Below are 17,825 nucleotides of genomic sequence, written 5' to 3'. Positions count from 1 at the left end.
CCAGTTCAATGCTTTGTGTTCAGGAGGTCACACACACATGCATTCTCTTTTGATTTTTCATTTTTCCTTTTTGATTTTAAAGAATTGGAAGAAAAGCGGGTCCAAGCTGGACTCCCGGCATGTCCCTTCTCACCCCACTGTGTCGGCGGTGCTGTTAAGGTTGGTTTTACAAGGCTGGAGCCTTACATGCCGCGCTCCTTCACCATCCCTCGGGCTCTGGCTTGAAGTGGGAGCCATCACGGTTCTCACTGCTTTGCAGGAGACCGGTCTCCATCCGCAGCCCTTTCAGGACCCTGCCGGACGGAGCGCTCATGCCTCAGGGACCTGGCCCTGCGTCTCATAAGCTAAGTATTGAGACGTTATTGAGGGGTCCCTGGTACATTTATTGTGGGGAGAGTGTGTTATTTACTTTGCTGTAATTTCCGGCCGGTTCTCTGTTTTTTTCCTGAGAACCGCGCCGAGGGTGCCTGCTTGTCGGCCGCATGGAAAAATTTAGGCCCCGGCTTCGGCTGCGGCCTACTTTCAGTTTCACTGCCCCTGCATGTCAGTCATGCAGGGGATCAGTGCGGCGCCGCCCACCGCTCGTTCAGCACAGGGGAGGACACTCCTCTCTGAGGAGATGTTTCCCTCCCCTGTATTTCTCCTTGGCCCTCCGGTTCCCGCTCTTGGACTAAACCCCACCCCCCCCCCTCTCTCCGGCGCCATATTATCAGCGTTCTCACACTGATCGGCGCTAGCTGCTGCAGCTCTGCAATCTGTCTGGGGGTCCAAGCTGTGGAATCCGGAGGGCACACAAAACGGTCTGGTAAGCCACAACCTCTGGTTGTGGACTTTCTTATACACTCTCTGGGGGTCATTCTGAAGGAGTGTGTTCTTTACTACAGAGCCTCCACCTCAGCAGCATGTCTGTCACTAGGAGCAAGGCTGCAAGGCTGTACGCAATATGCACTGCATGTAAGCTCATACTGCCTGAACCGAGCACATATCCACATTGTGATGCCTGCTCTAACATGGTGGTGCCTCAGCCTGGAGTCTCCCCAGGGGTCCCTCCGGCTGCTCCGGCCCCGGTGGCTGAACCCCCGGCTTGGGTAGCATCGTTTTCTAATGCTATCTCCCAGTCCTTTGCCGACTCCATGGGACAGCTGTCCCGGACTCTGCTGACCATGCATCAGCCCCCTTCTCAGGGCGCCTCTGCTGCTCCGACTCGCTCTGCAGAGCTCACAGAGGATTTTTCATCTGTTCCCAGACCCCGTCCTCCTAAACGGAGACGCAGGGACTCTTCTCCTTCCTCGTCCCACGGCTCTGATTCACGAGTTGAATCGCAGGGCGAGGAGGATGCCTTTACTGTGGGCTCAGACGCTACCTCTATGTACCCCATTGATCTAACCGAAGGTGATGCAGATGTTAGTGATTTGATTGCGTCCATTAATTCCGTACTGGACCTCAATCCCCCAGTGTCAGAGGAACAAGCCTCTCTGGTAGAAAAACACCAGTTTACCTCACCTAAGAGAGCAAGGAGTATGTTTTTTAACCACTCCAGTTTTCAGGCCACTGTGACCAAACCCAGGGCCTGTCCTGACAAACGCTTTCCAAAGCGCAGTTCTGATGACCGTTTTCCCTTTCCACCAGAGGTGGTCAAGGAGTGGGCTCATTCACCAAAGGTAGATCCTCCGGTATCTAGAATCTCAGCCCGGACAGTTGTATCTGTGGCGGATGGCACCTCACTTAAGGATTCCACTGACCGCCAGGTTGACCTTCTGGCCAAATCTGTTTATGAAGCGGCAGGGGCCTCGTTCTCCCCGTCTTTTGCAGCAGTGTGGGCTCTTAAGGCCGTCTCTGCTTCTCTGGCGGAGATGCATTCCCTCACCAGGGACTCTATGCCCGAAATGGTTGCCTTAACTTCCCAGGCTTCGGCTTTTTCATCCTATGCCATGTCTGCCATTCTGGAGGCTTCTCACCGCACGGCGGTGGCGTCCGCTAATTCCCTCGCGATCCGCAGGATCTTGTGGCTTCGAGAGTGGAAAGCAGACGCTTCTTCCAAGAAGTATCTTGCTGGGCTCCCTTTTGCTGGGTCCCGGCTGTTCGGTGAACAACTGGATGAAATTATTAAGGAGGCTACTGGCGGGAAGAGTACTTCCTTGCCACAAACTAAAACCAGGAAACCTGTTCAGGGCAGGAACCAGTCGAGGTTTCGTTCCTTTCGTTCCTCTAACTGGTCATCCTCTAAGCCCTCAGCCTCGTCCACTAACTCAGCCAAGGATCGAAAACCCAGCTGGCGCACGAAGCCGCGTCCACAGAAGAACGGAGGAGCCGCTGCCACTAAGGCAGCCTCCTCTTGACTATCTGGCCGCGCCAGCAACGTCCTTGGTCGGTGGCAGGCTCTCCCACTTTGGCGACGTGTGGTTTCAACACGTCTCCGATCAGTGGGTGCGGGATATCATCTCCCACGGCTACAGGATAGAATTTTCCTCCAGCCCGCCAAACAGATTTTTTCTGTCCACTCCCCCCTGCTCCAAGGCCACCGCCTTCTCTCAGGCCGTGGCATCCTTGCAGGCCAACGGAGTAATTGTACCGGTTCCCGCCCGGGAACGGTTCAGAGGTTTCTACTCAAATCTCTTCCTAGTCCCCAAGAAGGACGGTTCCTTCCAGCCCATCCTGGATCTCAAGCTTCTCAACAAGCATGTTCAGGTGCGGCACTTTCGCATGGAATCTCTGCGATCAGTCATTGCCTCAATGACCCAAGGAGATTTTCTTGCATCCATCGACATCAGAGATGCCTATTTGCATGTGCCAATTGCAGTTTCACACCAGCGTTGGCTACGTTTTGCAATCGGAGAGGAACATTTCCAATTCGTGGCTCTCCCCTTCGGGTTAGCCACGGCCCCTCGAGTATTCACCAAGGGCATGGCAGCAGTGGTTGCGGTTCTGCACCTCCCAGGGGTTGGCAGTGATTCCTTACCTGGACGACCTTCTAGTCAAGGATTCATCCAGTGCAGACTGTCAGCGGAGTGTCTCGCTCACTCTCGCCACGCTTGTCCAATTCGGGTGGCTTGTCAATCTGCCCAAGTCCACTCTGACCCCGACCCAGAAACTTACAGTTAGGTCCAGAAATATTTGGACAGTGACACAAGTTTTGTTATTTTAGCTGTTTCCAAAAACATGTTCAGAAATACAATTATATATATAATATGGGCTGAAAGTGCACACTCCCAGCTGCAATATGAGAGTTTTCACATCCAAATAGGAGAAAGGGTTTAGGAATCATAGCTCTGTAATGCATAGCCTCCTCTTTTTCAAGGGACCAAAAGTAATTGGACAAGGGACTCTAAGGGCTGCAATTAACTCTGAAGGCGTCTCCTTCGTTAACCTGTAATCAATGAAGTAGTTAAAAGGTCTGGGGTTGATTACAGGTGTGTGGTTTTGCATTTGGAAGCTGTTGCTGTGACCAGACAACATGCGGTCTAAGGAACTCTCAATTGAGGTGAAGCAGAACATCCTGAGGCTGAAAAAAAAGAAAAAATCCATCAGAGAGATAGCAGACATGCTTGGAGTAGCAAAATCAACAGTCGGGTACATTCTGAGAAAAAAGGAATTGACTGGTGAGCTTGGGAACTCAAAAAGGCCTGGGCGTCCACGGATGACAACAGTGGTGGATGATCGCCGCATACTTTCTTTGGTGAAGAAGAACCCGTTCACAACATCAACTGAAGTCCAGAACACTCTCAGTGAAGTAGGTGTATCTGTCTCTAAGTCAACAGTAAAGAGAAGACTCCATGAAAGTAAATACAAAGGGTTCACATCCAGATGCAAACCATTCATCAATTCCAAAAATAGACAGGCCAGAGTTAAATTTGCTGAAAAACACCTCATGAAGCCAGCTCAGTTCTGGAAAAGTATTCTGTGGACAGATGAGACAAAGATCAACCTGTACCAGAATGATGGGAAGAAAAAAGTTTGGAGAAGAAAGGGAACGGCACATGATCCAAGGCACACCACATCCTCTGTAAAACATGGTGGAGGCAACGTGATGGCATGGGCATGCATGGCTTTCAATGGCACTGGGTCACTTGTGTTTATTGATGACATAACAGCAGACAAGAGTAGCCGGATGAATTCTGCAGTGTACCGGGATATACTTTCAGCCCAGATTCAGCCAAATGCCGCAAAGTTGATCGGACGGCGCTTCATAGTACAGATGGACAATGACCCCAAGCATACAGCCAAAGCTCCCCAGGAGTTCATGAGTGCAAAAAAGTGGAACATTCTGCAATGGCCAAGTCAATCACCAGATCTTAACCCAATTGAGCATGCATTTCACTTGCTCAAATCCAGACTTAAGATGGAAAGACCCACAAACAAGCAAGACCTGAAGGCTGCGGCTGTAAAGGCCTGCAAAGCATTAAGAAGGAGGAAACCCAGCGTTTGGTGATGTCCATGGGTTCCAGACTTAAGGCAGTGATTGCCTCCAAAGGATTTGCAACAAAATATTGAAAATAAAAATATTTTGTTTGGGTTTGGTTTATTTGTCCAATTACTTTTGACCTCCTAAAATGTGGAGTGTTTGTAAAGAAATGTGTACAATTCCTACAATTTCTATCAGATATTTTTGTTCAAACCTTCAAATTAAACGTTACAATCTGCACTTGAATTCTGTTGTAGAGATTTCATTTCAAATCCAATGTGGTGGCATGCAGAGCCCAACTCGCGAAAATTGTGTCACTGTCCAAATATTTCTGGACCTAACTGTACGTACCTAGGGATGCAATTCGAGACTCTGCCGGCACTTGTGAAGCTGCCCTTAGTCAAACAGCAGTCCCTTCATCTGGCGGTGCGCTCTCTGTTGAGGCCCCGCCGTCATTCCATCAGGCACCTCATGCAGGTGCTGGGTCAGATGGTGGCATCAATGGAAGCGGTTCCCTTTGCCCAGTTCCATCTGCGTCCTCTGCAGCTGGACATTCTCCGCTGTTGGGACAAGCGGACCTCTTCCTTGCACAGGCTAGTGGCTCTGTCGCCACAGACCAGGAGCTCTCTTCAGTGGTGGCTTCGGCCCATCTCTCTATCCCAGGGACGCTCCTTTCTGATTCCGTCCTGGGTGATTCTCACCACGGATGCCAGTCTATCCGGCTGGGGAGCAGTGTTTCTCCACCACCGAGCACAGGGCACTTGGACTCCGTCCGAATCAGCCCTCTCGATCAATGTGCTGGAAATCAGAGCGGTGCTCCTAGCTCTCGTAGCCTTTCACCACCTGTTGGCGGGCAAGCACATTCGAGTCCCGTCAGACAACGCGACAGCAGTTGCCTACATCAATCACCAGGGCGGGACTCGCAGCCGCCTAGCAATGTTGGAGGTTCAACGTATCCTTCAGTGGACGGAGGACTCCAAGTCCACCATATCCGCAGTCCACATCCCAGGCGTAGAAAACTGGGAGGCAGATTATCTCAGCCGTCAAACCGTGGACAGCGGCGAGTGGGCCCTGCATCCAGCAGTGTTCCGGTCAATCTGCCGCAAGTGGGGCACTCCGGAAGTGGATCTCATGGCATCCCGGCACAACAACAAGGTCCCGGTTTACGTGGCTCGCTCCCACGATCCTCAGGCCTTGGCAGCGGACGCGCTGGTTCAGGATTGGTCCCAGTTCCGTCTGGCCTACGTGTTTCCCCCTCTAGCTCTCTTGCCCAGAGTCCTGCGCAAGATCAGAATGGAGGGTCGTCGGGTCATAATCATTGCTCCAGACTGGCCCAGGCGAGCTTGGTACCCAGACCTGCTCCGTCTGTCCGTAGAGGTGCCGTGGCATCTCCCGGATCGCCCAGACCTTCTCTCACAAGGTCCGTTTTTCCGCCAGAATTCTGCGGCTCTCAGATTGACGGCGTGGCTCTTGAGTCCTGGATCCTGACGGCTTCAGGCATTCCTTCCGAGGTCATCTCCACTATGACTCAGGCTCAGAAGTCTAACTCGGCCAGGATTTACCACAGGACTTGGAGAATTTTCCTGTCCTGGTGTCGCTCTTCCGACCATGCTCCTTGGCCTTTTTTCCTTGCCGACCATCCTGTCCTTTCTGCAGTCTGGTCTGCAGCTAGGACTGTCCCTCAATTCCCTCAAGGGCCAGGTCTCGGCTCTGTCAGTGTTGTTCCAGCGGCGTATCGCCCGACTGGCTCAAGTGCGCACCTTCATGCAGGGCGCATCTCACATCATTCCTCCTTATCGGCGGCCTTTGGATCCCTGGGACCTTAATCTGGTCCTCACGGCCTTACAGAAACCCCCCTTTGAGCCTCTTAGGGAGGTTCCTTTGTTTCGACTTTCACAGAAAGTGGTCTTTCTAGTGGCCATAACTTCTCTCAGGAGAGTCTCTGATTTGGCTGCGCTCTCTTCGGAGTCACCCTTTTTGGTTTTTCACCAAGACAAGGTGGTTCTCCGTCCGACTCCGGACTTTCTCCCTAAGGTGGTGTCTCCTTTCCACCTTAACCAAGACATTTCATTGCCTTCCCTTTGTCCGGCTCCTGTGCATCGCTTTGAGAAAGCGTTGCATACTCTGGATCTGGTGTGGGCGCTCCGGATCTATGTGTCACGCACCGCTGCTCTTAGTTGGTGCACCTCTCTTTTTGTGCTAACCACAGGTCAGCGCAAGGGTCTCTCGGCTTCTAAACCGACCCTAGCTCGTTGGATTAGGTCGGCCATATCCGATGCCTACCAATGTACTCAGGTGCCTCCCCCACCGGGGATTAAGGCGCACTCGACCAGAGCTGTCGGTGCCTCTTGGGCTTTCAGGCACCAGGCTACGGCTCAGCAGGTCTGTCAGGCTGCCACTTGGTCTAGTCTGCACACCTTTTCGAAGCACTACCAAGTGCATGCTCATGCTTCGGCAGATGCGAGCTTGGGCAGACGCATCCTTCAGGCGGCTGTCGCCCATTTGTGAAGTTAGGTTTTGCCTACTTCTCAGTTTTCTGTTTATTCCCACCCATGGACTGCTTTGAGACGTCCCATGGTCTGGGTCTCCCATAAGGAACGATGAAGAAAAAGAGAATTTTGTTTACTTACCGTAAATTCTTTTTCTTATAGTTCCGACATGGGAGACCCAGCACCCTCCCTGTTGCCTGTTGGCAGTTCTTGTTCCGTGTGTTTTCACCGGCTGTTGTTGTAGACAGAGGTTCCGGTTATTCCGGGTTTTACTCTATCTCTACTTGTGGGTGGATGTCCTCCTTCAGCTTTTGCACTAAACTGGCTATATTTGGTTATCCAAGGGGTGTATATGCTAGGAGGGAGGAGCTACACTTTTTAGTGTAGTACTTTGTGTGTCCTCCGGAGGCAGAAGCTATACACCCATGGTCTGGGTCTCCCATGTCGGAACTATAAGAAAAAGAATTTACGGTAAGTAAACAAAATTCTCTTTATTCCCCCTGGTGGCGGACACAGAAGAGGGTCTTGGGTGGGAAACGTACATGGGGCCAATGAGGTCAACCGTTCTGTATGAAGGGAGAGGCCTGCTGCTCTGGAGGTGGAGAGGGGCCACTTATCGCTAGGGCCACCAATGAGATGTCACACCACCACATCAAACTCCGGCCACTGCAGCCGACAGTCATCTGACTTTGGGCCACTGATCTTCCACAGCCAACATACAGTCGGCTGCAGTGGCCGGAGTTTGATGTGGTGGTGTGACATCTCATTGGTGGCCCTAGCCCTACCCTCTGGAAAAAAAACTCCACTTACTTCTCATATCTATGATAACTCGCCGTTACTCCACTTTGATGCCAACGCTGATGTAGGGAATCCTTGTGTGTCCACAATGTGAGATTTGTTGGAAAGGGGTTTTCACACAAACTAAGCTTTTTTTAATCGATGGATCTTGGAATAATAATAATTTCCACAATTGGATGTGAAAAAAATGTTCCTGTGCTGAGATATATGTTATATACAGTATGTGTCCCTGCTATGTAATAATAATCAAAATCTTTATTTCTGTAGCGCCAACATATTCAGCAGCGCTTTACAATTCAGAGGTTCATATACAAACAATTAGCGGTAACAGTTATAGCAGATCCAATAAGGCTGCTTTCACACTACGTCTTTTTAACATGCGTCCTGAACGGTTTTTTGCTGCAAAAGCGGATCCTGCTTTTACAGCAAAAAATGCATGCAAACGCATGTGTTACTTTGCAGGATCCTGTCACTGGATGTTTAGGGGCGGGCATTGGAGTCATGTGATCGGGAGTGATGGGAACTAAACGTGCCAGACTGGGAGCCGGCATCTGACAGCTGCGAGGCTCGTAACCAAGGTAAACATCGGGTATACTTGCTTGGATACCCGATATTTACTTTGGTTACAAGCGTCTGCAGCTGCTAGGAGCCGGGCTCCCTGCACACGTAACCAACGTAAACATCGGGTAACTAAGATAAGTGGTTACCCGATATTTACCTTGGTTACGAGTGTCCGCAGCTCTCAGGTGGGAGAGAGAGACAGGAGAGGGAGGGGGAGAGATAGAGAGACTGATCACGGAGGCTGGCTTCTGGGCATGCTCAGTAGAGCAAGCAGGATCCTGTCTATCAGCATGCCAGCGTTCACATGCGTTTGCGTGCTGTTTAGTCAGGATCCAGCAATTTGCAGAAGTTGGACGCAGCTCAAAAACGCTACAAGTAGCGTTTTTGAAAGATGTTAAAAAACTGCAAGTCGCTGGATCCTCACTATAACGCACGCAAACGCAGGTGAACGCATGTTAACGCGAGTCCATTGCAAATGCATTGAAATGAAAATGCATTTGCACTGGATCCGTTTCTGCGTTAAAAAAACGTTCAGGACGCATGTTAAAAAAACGTAGTGTGAAAGCAGCCTAATTAGAGCACAAATAAAGACAGCCCTGCTCGTAAGACCTACAATCTACATTGGGTGAGGTGGAGGTGACACCCTCCTATTCTTGTGTAAAAAGATCCTCTGATTTTATGTTTTTGCTAATAGAGCTATAAATTGTTTGTATATACCTATTAGTGAGGGTTTTTTTCTGGGTATTTGAATTGCTGGTCAGGAGATCTTTGTTATATATGTCATTCATCCTCCAGCTATATGTAGAGGCCTATTATCGTAATAAATAAAAAATATTAGAAGGAATTCAGCATGTGAAAGAGCGCACTGAGATGCCAAGCATGGCATACATAGAAATCATGATACACAAAAGCAGATTTGCGCCCCCTACCAAACAAAATATAAAATTAATGTTTTGCTAGGTCACATAAGAACATATCTCACAACTTTGCAGCCCTTACATAGTAATGTTCCTCCTTTTAAAGCCCCTAGATTTCCCTTTCATCACCCCCATAAAGTATTGTGCCAACAAAGATGGAGGCGCCGGACCCAGAGAACGGAGACAGCCATCCAACCAGTCTGCAGCAGACCTTAGGTGAGTATTATAGAGTGATTTTTACGTTCTACACAGCGGTCTGGGCTCTTATATACAGCATGTTAGAATACTGTATATTAGAGCCCACTGGTGGTGGCTGCATCTTATAGTCACCAAATCTGGTGACAGGCTCCCTTTAAACCATTAATGTGTGTTAAATCTGTATCAAGTGAATTGTTTCAGGATTTTTGCAACATCAAAAACACATCTCTAAACGTATCAAAAATGCATGAACAATTGCACACAACGTACACAGCATTTGTCCTGGCAACGCCTGCTTGTTCACAGGTAGTACTTATCATGTGTTTTTATTTTGCACTTTTTATTTTTCAACGTTTTACAGTAACAGCAAAATAAATTAGATTTCCAAAATCTCATTCACACAGTGCACTTTTTTCCTTGCGCTTTACGACCTATGCTCTGGTTTTTGTTTTTTTTTTAAAGGAACTTGTCACTTGATTCATGCTGCGGAAACCACAGGCAGCATGAATCCGAGCCTGGCTGCATGAATGCACCCAAATACAGTATATCACAAAAGTGAGTACACCCCTCATATTTTTGTTAATATTTTCTTATATCTTTTCATGGGAGAACACTGAAGATCTGACACTTTGATACAATGTAAAGTAGTTAGTGTACAACTTGTATAACAGTGTGAATTTGGAGTCCTCTAAATAACTCCACACACAGCCATTAATGTGTAAACCGCTGGCAAAAAAATGAGTACACTCCTAGGTAAAAATGGCCAAATTGTGCAAAAAGGGGCAGTATATTGTATAGCCACCATTATTTTCAAACACTGCTTTAACTCTCTTGGCAAATTAATTACCGTATTTTTCGGACTATAAGACGCACCGGACCATAAGATGCACCCTGGTTTTAGAGGAGGAAAATAGGAAAATATAATTTTAAGCAAAAAATGTGGTCATGACACACTTATGGGGCGAGGATCTGCTGCTGACACTGTTATGGGGTAATGTCCTGCTCATATACTCCCCATCCTGCTCATATACTCCCCAGCCTGCTATATACCCTTATCCTGCTCATATACTCCCCAGCCTGCACATATACTCCCCAGCCGGCTCATATACTCCCCGGCCGGCTCATATACTCCCCGGCCGGCTCATATACTCCCCAGCCTGCACATATACTCCCCAGCCTGCACATATACTCCCCAGCCTGCACATATACTCCCCAGCCTGCACATATACTCCCCAGCCTGCACATATACTCCCCAGCCTGCTCATATACTCCCCAGCCTGCTCATATACTCCCCAGCCTGCTCATATACTCCCCAGCCTGCTCATATACTCCCCAGCCTGCTCATATACTCCCCATGCTGCTCATATACCCCCATCCTGCTATATACCCTCATCCTGCTCATATACTCCCCATGCTGCTCATATACCCCCATCCTGCTATATACCCTCATCCTGCTCATATACTCCCCATGCTGCTCATAATATACCGCTATCCTGCTCATATACCTCCATTATCCCGGTGTATGGCCGCATCCTGTGGCACATAAAAAAAAATAAACGTTCATACTCACCTTACCTCACCTCACTCCCTGCAGCAACGCTCCTCTTACCGTCTATGTCAGCGGCAGCGCCTCTGAGTGGAGCCGTCCCCGTTCCCCTGCAGCATCGCGATGTCCTCCAGTCTGTGCCGGTGGCTGCGTGTGGACACGTGCGCACAGCGATGACGTCATCGCTGTGCGCGCCGCTAGTCTCCACGCAAGTCAGCTGACCGGCACAGACAGGAGGAGATCGTGATGCTGCAGGGGAACAGTGAGTAATGTGTACTGATTCACTGCCCCCCGCACTGATGATGATACGCGGGGGACAATGAATACAGCACATGATCACTCCAGGCTGAAGTTGCCAGGGGTGATCATGCGGGCCGGCTGTTTATCCCTCGCCCATCATCCAGCTCACCTGTCAGTGCCGGCTTCAGCGCTGAGAGATGATGGGCGGGAGGATGGGCGTGCATATTAAATGAGCGGGTCCACGTGGTCACGGCAGGCTGCTAAGTCTGCTCGTGCCCCCTGATGACCCGCTCCACCGCAGCACCCTCATTCCCCGCAGCCCTATATTCAGACCATAAGACGCACCCCCCACTTTCCCCCAACATTTGGGGGGGGGTGCGTCTTAGGGGTGCTTCACACACAGCGAGCTCGCTGCCGAGATCGCTGCTGAGTCACGCTTTTTGTGACGCAGCAGTGACCTCATTAGCGATCTCGCTGTGTGTGACACTGAGCAGCGATCTGGCCCCTGCTGCGAGATCGCTGCTCGTTACACACAGCCCTGGTTCGTTTTCTTCAAAGCCGCTCTCCTGCTGTGACACACAGATCGCTGTGTGTGACAGCAAGAGAGCGACAAATGAAGCGAGCAGGGAGCAGGAGCCGGCGTCTGACAGCTGAGGTAAGCTGTATCCAAGATAAACATCGGGTAACCAAGGTGGTTACCCGATATTTACCTTAGTTACGAGCCTCTGCAGCTCTCACGCTGCCTGTGCTGCCGGCTCCGGCTCTCTGCACATGTAGCTGCTGTACACATCGGGTTAATTAACCCGATGTGTACAGCAGCTAGGAGAGCAAGGAGCCAGCGCTAAGCAGTGTGCGCGGCTCCCTGCTCTCTGCACATGTAGCTGCATTACACATCGGGTTAATTAACCCGATGTGTACTGTAGCTAGGAGAGCAAGGAGCCAGCGCTCAGTGTGCGCGGCTCCCTGCTCCCTGCTCACACTGGTAACTAATGTAAACATCGGGTAACCATACCCGATGTTTACCTTAGTTACCAGTCTCGCAGCTTCCAGACGGCGGCTCCGTGCAAGCGCAGCGTCGCTTGCACGTCGCTGCTGGCTGGGGGCTGTTCACTGGTCGCTGGTGAGATCTGCCTGTTTGACAGCTCACCAGCGACCATGTAGCGATGCAGCAGCGATCCTGACCAGGTCAGATCGCTGGTCGGATCGCTGCTGCATCGCTAAGTGTGAAGGTACCCTTATAGTCCGAAAAATACTGTACAATGTTTGACTGTTCACACAGAACTCATCCTGTCAGGAGGATTTATGACTCACTACAAAATCTGAGGAGTCTGCTCCAGAGACTGAGGGCACCAGGTCTCTGATCCTACATGGATATTGGGACAATGAAACTTTCACACCACTAATTAAGGATTCACTCTCTAAGCTCAGTGTTTGTCTATTTAAATGTAATTTTATTATACCATGCCTCTGCCATGTTTGTGTGTATATTTGTGTTTCTTCAGATACTTTGTTATACAATGCCTGATGAACAGAACTGAAAGTCTCAAAAGCTTGCTTTGTAACATCATTTATTTTGTTTTAGTTTGCCATTAAAAGGTATCAGAATTACAAGATTTTAATTTTGATTCTGTCACTGAGAGCAATCAATAATTTTTCAACTGGTTAACACGGTACCAAAACTTTTTCTTTTAACAGTATATTAGCACACACACACACACTACCAGCGTCGGACAGGGGTGTCTGGGGCCCACCAGAGGAATTGACTCCAGGGCCCACCCTACAGCGATATGCAAATACCTGTTAGCAGTTATCCCTATTATAGTGGAGCATCGACTGTGAAGCACAATAACTGATATACAATTACAGTAGTTTGCAGTAACGGTGATCTTTGGTGAAAATAAGTTATCACCGATGCACAGCAGGTAGGTGATCACTTATTTAATGAATGGATCAGTGGTCGAGTCGGACATGAGCTCCACTTTCAAGGGGATAAAAGTTGCACGATCGGTGCAGGTCCCAGCAATCGGTCCTCACAGAAGAATAAGTTATCACTTAATCTTAGGCGACATTCACACTTTCAGTATTTGGTTAATATGTTACATCAGTATTTCTAGGCCAAAACTAGGAGTGAGTTAAAAATGCAGAGGGGTTTCTATTAGACTTTTTCCTCTGATTTTACCATTTCTGGTTTTGGCTACAAATACTGAAGTAAAATACTGACCAAATACATGGGCACATGGCCTTAGAATAGGCGATTACTTAGCATATTTGCTACAGTGTAATAGTCAAAGGACAGGATGGGGTTAAACATTTAAGTATTTAATCTCTACTGGAAATAATCATCCCTTTATTCATAGAGAGAAAAAATGTCCTCCAGACACAACACAATCCCCTATATCAAGACCAATAATACCACATACAGTCATATTAAAAAGTTTGGGCACCCCTATTAATGTTAACCTTTTTTCTTTATAACAATTTGGGTTTTTGCAACAGCTATTTCAGTTTCATATATCTAATAACTGATGAACTGAGTAATATTTCTGGATTGAAATGAGATTTATTGTATTAACAGAAAATGTGCAATCCGCATTTAAACAAAATTAGACCCGTGCAAAAGTATGGGCACCCTTATCAATTTCTTGATTTGAACACTCCTAACTACTTTTTACTGACTTACTAAAGCACTAAATTGGTTTTGTAACCTCATTGAGCTTTGAACTTCATAGGCAGGTGTATCCAATCATGAGAAAAGGTATTTAAGGTGGCCACTTGCAAGTTGTTCTCCTATTTGAATCTCCTATGAAGAGTGGCATCATGGGCTCCTCAAAACAACTCTCAAATGATCTGAAAACAAAGAGTATTCAACATAGTTGTTCAGGGGAAGGATACAAAAAGTTGTCTCAGAGATTTAAACTGTCAGTTTCCACTGTGAGGAACATAGTAAGGAAATGGAAGAACACAGGTACAGTTTTTGTTAAGCCCAGAAGTGGCAGGCCAAGAAAAATATCAGAAAGGCAGAGAAGAAGAATGGTGAGAACAGTCAAGGACAATCCACAGACCACCTCCAAAGACCTGCACCATCATCTTGCTGCAGATGGTGTCAATGTGCATCGGTCAACAATACAGCGCACGTTGCACAAGGAGAAGCTGCATAGGAGAGTGATGCGAAAGAAGCCATTTCTGCAAGCACGCCACAAACAGAGTCACCTGAGGTATGCAAAAGCACATTTGGACAAGTCAGTTACATTTTGGAAGAAGGCCCTGTGGACTGATGAAACAAAGATTGAGTTGTTTGGTCATACAAAAAGGCGTTATGCATTGAGGCAAAAAACACGGCTTTCCAAGAAAAGCACTTGCTACCCACAGTAAAATTTGGTGCAGGTTCCATCATGCTTTGGGGCTGTGTGGCCAATGCCGGTACCGGGAATCTTGTTAAAGTTGAGGGTCGCATGGATTCAACTCAGTATCAGCAGATTCTTGACAATAATGTGCAAGAATCAGGGATGAAGTTGAAGTTACGCAGGGGATGGATATTTCAGCAAGACAATGATCCAAAACACCGCTCCAAATTTACTCAGGCATTCATGCAGAGGAACAATTACAATGTTCTGGAATGGCCATCCCAGTCCCCAGACCTGAATATCATTGAAAATCTGTGGGATGATTTGAAGCGGGCTGTCCATGCTCGGCGACCATCAAACTTAACTGAGCTGGAATTGTTTTGTAAACAGGATTGGTCAAATATACCTTCATCCAGGATCCAGGAACTTATTAAAAGCTACAGGAAGCGACTAGAGGCTGTTATTTTTGCAAAAGGAGGATCTACAAAATATTAATGTCACTTTCATGTTGAAGTGCCCATACTTTTGCACGGGTCAAATTTTGTTTAAATGCGGATTGCACATTTTCTGTTAGTACAATAAACCTCATTTCAATCCAGAAATATTACTGAGTCCATCAGTTATTAGATATATAAAAATGAAATAGCTGTTGCAAAAACCCAAATTGTTATAAAGAAAAAAGGTTAACATTAATAGGGGTGCCCAAACTTTTTCATATGACTGTACAAGGGAGGAATACCGCCACACCGTGACCAATAACATATTACCACCACATAGTAACCGAATACAGCCACATACAAGAGAGAAATACCGCCACACCATAATCAGAGCACATAATGACCAAATATTACCACATACAAGGGAGAAATACCTCAACACTATGACCAAACCACATAAATTACCAAATAATATCACAAACAACAGAGAAATACCACCACACTGTGACCAGACCCCATAATACCACCACACAGTACTCGAATAATACTACAATAATGATCATGAATAAAAACCAAAATACTAATAACACTAATATTACCATCAGTGCCATTATACACAGGAGCTCTGTATATAGTGTCAGTGTACAGGTAATACAGTGAACAAGAGTGACATTATACTCTTTATATAGTGTATAGTGTGTGTACATGTAATACACTGACTTACCAGTGACGTCTCTAGCTGTGGTTATTCATCTTTGCTTTTCCGCTTCATCCGCAACTGACCGCCATCACTTCTTCATGCCATGACGCGACTGCAGAAAATAACACACAATCACCTATACCTGATCACTCCCAGGGCACATTCCACACTTTTCCCCCAATTTCTACACCATGTCAGACTTTTGTTCCCCCCCATGGAAGACAGTATCCTCAAAATTAAATTATATTACAGCAGAAATAATGTCCCCTACAGTAATTATATTCAAAATTTGCCACCATAAACCAATAATGTATGTTCCTCGTTCTGGCCCATATAGTAATAATATCTCCCTTCATGGCCCCCTTTATTTAATAATGTCCCCATCCTGGCCGCCTTTATTTGATGAAGTCTCCCATCCTGGGCCCCTATGTTCCCTCAAATTATAGTTCATTCCTAAGGTGGGGAGACAGAAGCTGGTAGTGATTGGACATGGGGCTCCCGTGTTGTCAAAATGTAATGTGAGTCATGAATTGTGATTACTGACAGCGCTGAAGCGGTGCCAGCACCAGAGGTGAATACAGGGACTTTTATTTTAGCTGGGGGAAACAAGGGGAATCAGAAGGGGTTGTTAACGGCTTCCTGCACAAAATATCCACACTCCAAAATAGCCCCACAAAGTGTCCCTTTCCATAATGACCCCCCAAAAACTTGCCCTTTCTATAACTCCACCATACTTCATCTCTGCATAAAGACCCCCCCGCTCCTCATTATACTAATTATACTATGCTGCCTTTCACAATCTCCTTCCTAATTACCCCATCCTGTCCCACATTTCCCCATCCTGTTCCCCATTGCGCCATTCTGTTCACCATTGTGCCATCCTCTCCCGCATTGCCCAATCCTGTCCCCCATTCCCCCATCCTGTCCCCCATTCCCCCATCCTGTCACCCATTCCCCCTTCCTGTTCCCCATTGCCCCATCCTGTTCCCCATTGCCCCATCCCAGGGGTGGGAAACCTTTTTTCTGCTGGTGGCAATTTGGAAATTTCTACCAACCTTCAAGGACCGCAAAAAACTCATACATCACCGGAGGAGCTGGGGACATACATACATCACAGGAGGGGCTGGGGACATACATACATCACAGGAAGGGCTGGGGACATACATACATCACAGAAGGGGCTGGAGGCATACATACATCACAGGAGGGACTGGGGACATACATACATCACAGGAGGGGCTGGGGACATATACACATCACAGGAGGGGCTGGGGTCGTATACACAGCACAGGAGGGGCTGGAGACATATACACATCACAGAAGTGTCTGGGGACATATACATTACAGGAGGGGCTGGGGCACGGACATTACTGCCAGGCACGGACAGCACTAGAGTGACACATGGACAGGACTGAGAGAGCACAGACATCACCATGGGAGGCACACAGCACTAGATTGGTGGCACACAGTTCTAGGGGCGTACACAGCAGTTGGAGGCTCACAGCAGCGGGAGGCAGGAGGCTCACAGCAGTGGGAGGCAGGAGGCTCACCGCAGCGGGTGGCAGGAGGCTTACAGCAGCGGGTGGTAGGAGGCTCACAGCAGCGGGTGGCAGGAGGCTCACAGCAGGTGGCAGGAGACTCACAGCAGCGAGAGGCTCACAGCAGGGGGAGGCTCACAGCAGCAGGTGGCAGGAGGCTCACAGCAGCGGGTGGCGGGAGGCTCACAGCAGCGGGTGGCGGGAGGCTCAAAGGAATGGGTGGTGGGAGACTCACAGCAGGGGTTGGCTCACAGCAGCGGGAGGCTCACAGCAGCGGGGGGTTTACAACAGCAGGAGGCTCACAGCAGCGGGAGGCAGGAGGCTCACAACAGTGGGTGGCAGGAGGCTCACAGCAGCGGGAGGCTCACAGCAGCGGGGGGTTTACAACAGCAGGAGGCTCACAGCAGCGGGAGGCAGGAGGCTCACAACAGTGGGTGGCAGGAGGCTCACAGCAGGGGTTGGCTGACAGCAGCGGGAGGCTCACAGCAGCGGGAGGCTCACAGCAGCGGGGGGTTTACAACAGCAGGAGGCTCACAGCAGCGGGAGGCAGGAGGCTCACAACAGTGGGTGGCAGGATGTTCACAGCAGCGAGTGGCAGGAGGCTCACAGCAGCGAGTGGCAGGAGGCTCACAGCAGCGAGAAGCAGGAGGCTCAC

Source organism: Anomaloglossus baeobatrachus, chromosome 1 (assembly GCF_048569485.1).
Source record: "Anomaloglossus baeobatrachus isolate aAnoBae1 chromosome 1, aAnoBae1.hap1, whole genome shotgun sequence".
In the NCBI taxonomy this organism is placed as follows: Eukaryota; Metazoa; Chordata; class Amphibia; order Anura; family Aromobatidae; genus Anomaloglossus; species Anomaloglossus baeobatrachus.
The sequence above is the reverse complement of the archived record's forward strand: the minus strand, read 5'-3'. Positions refer to the sequence as shown.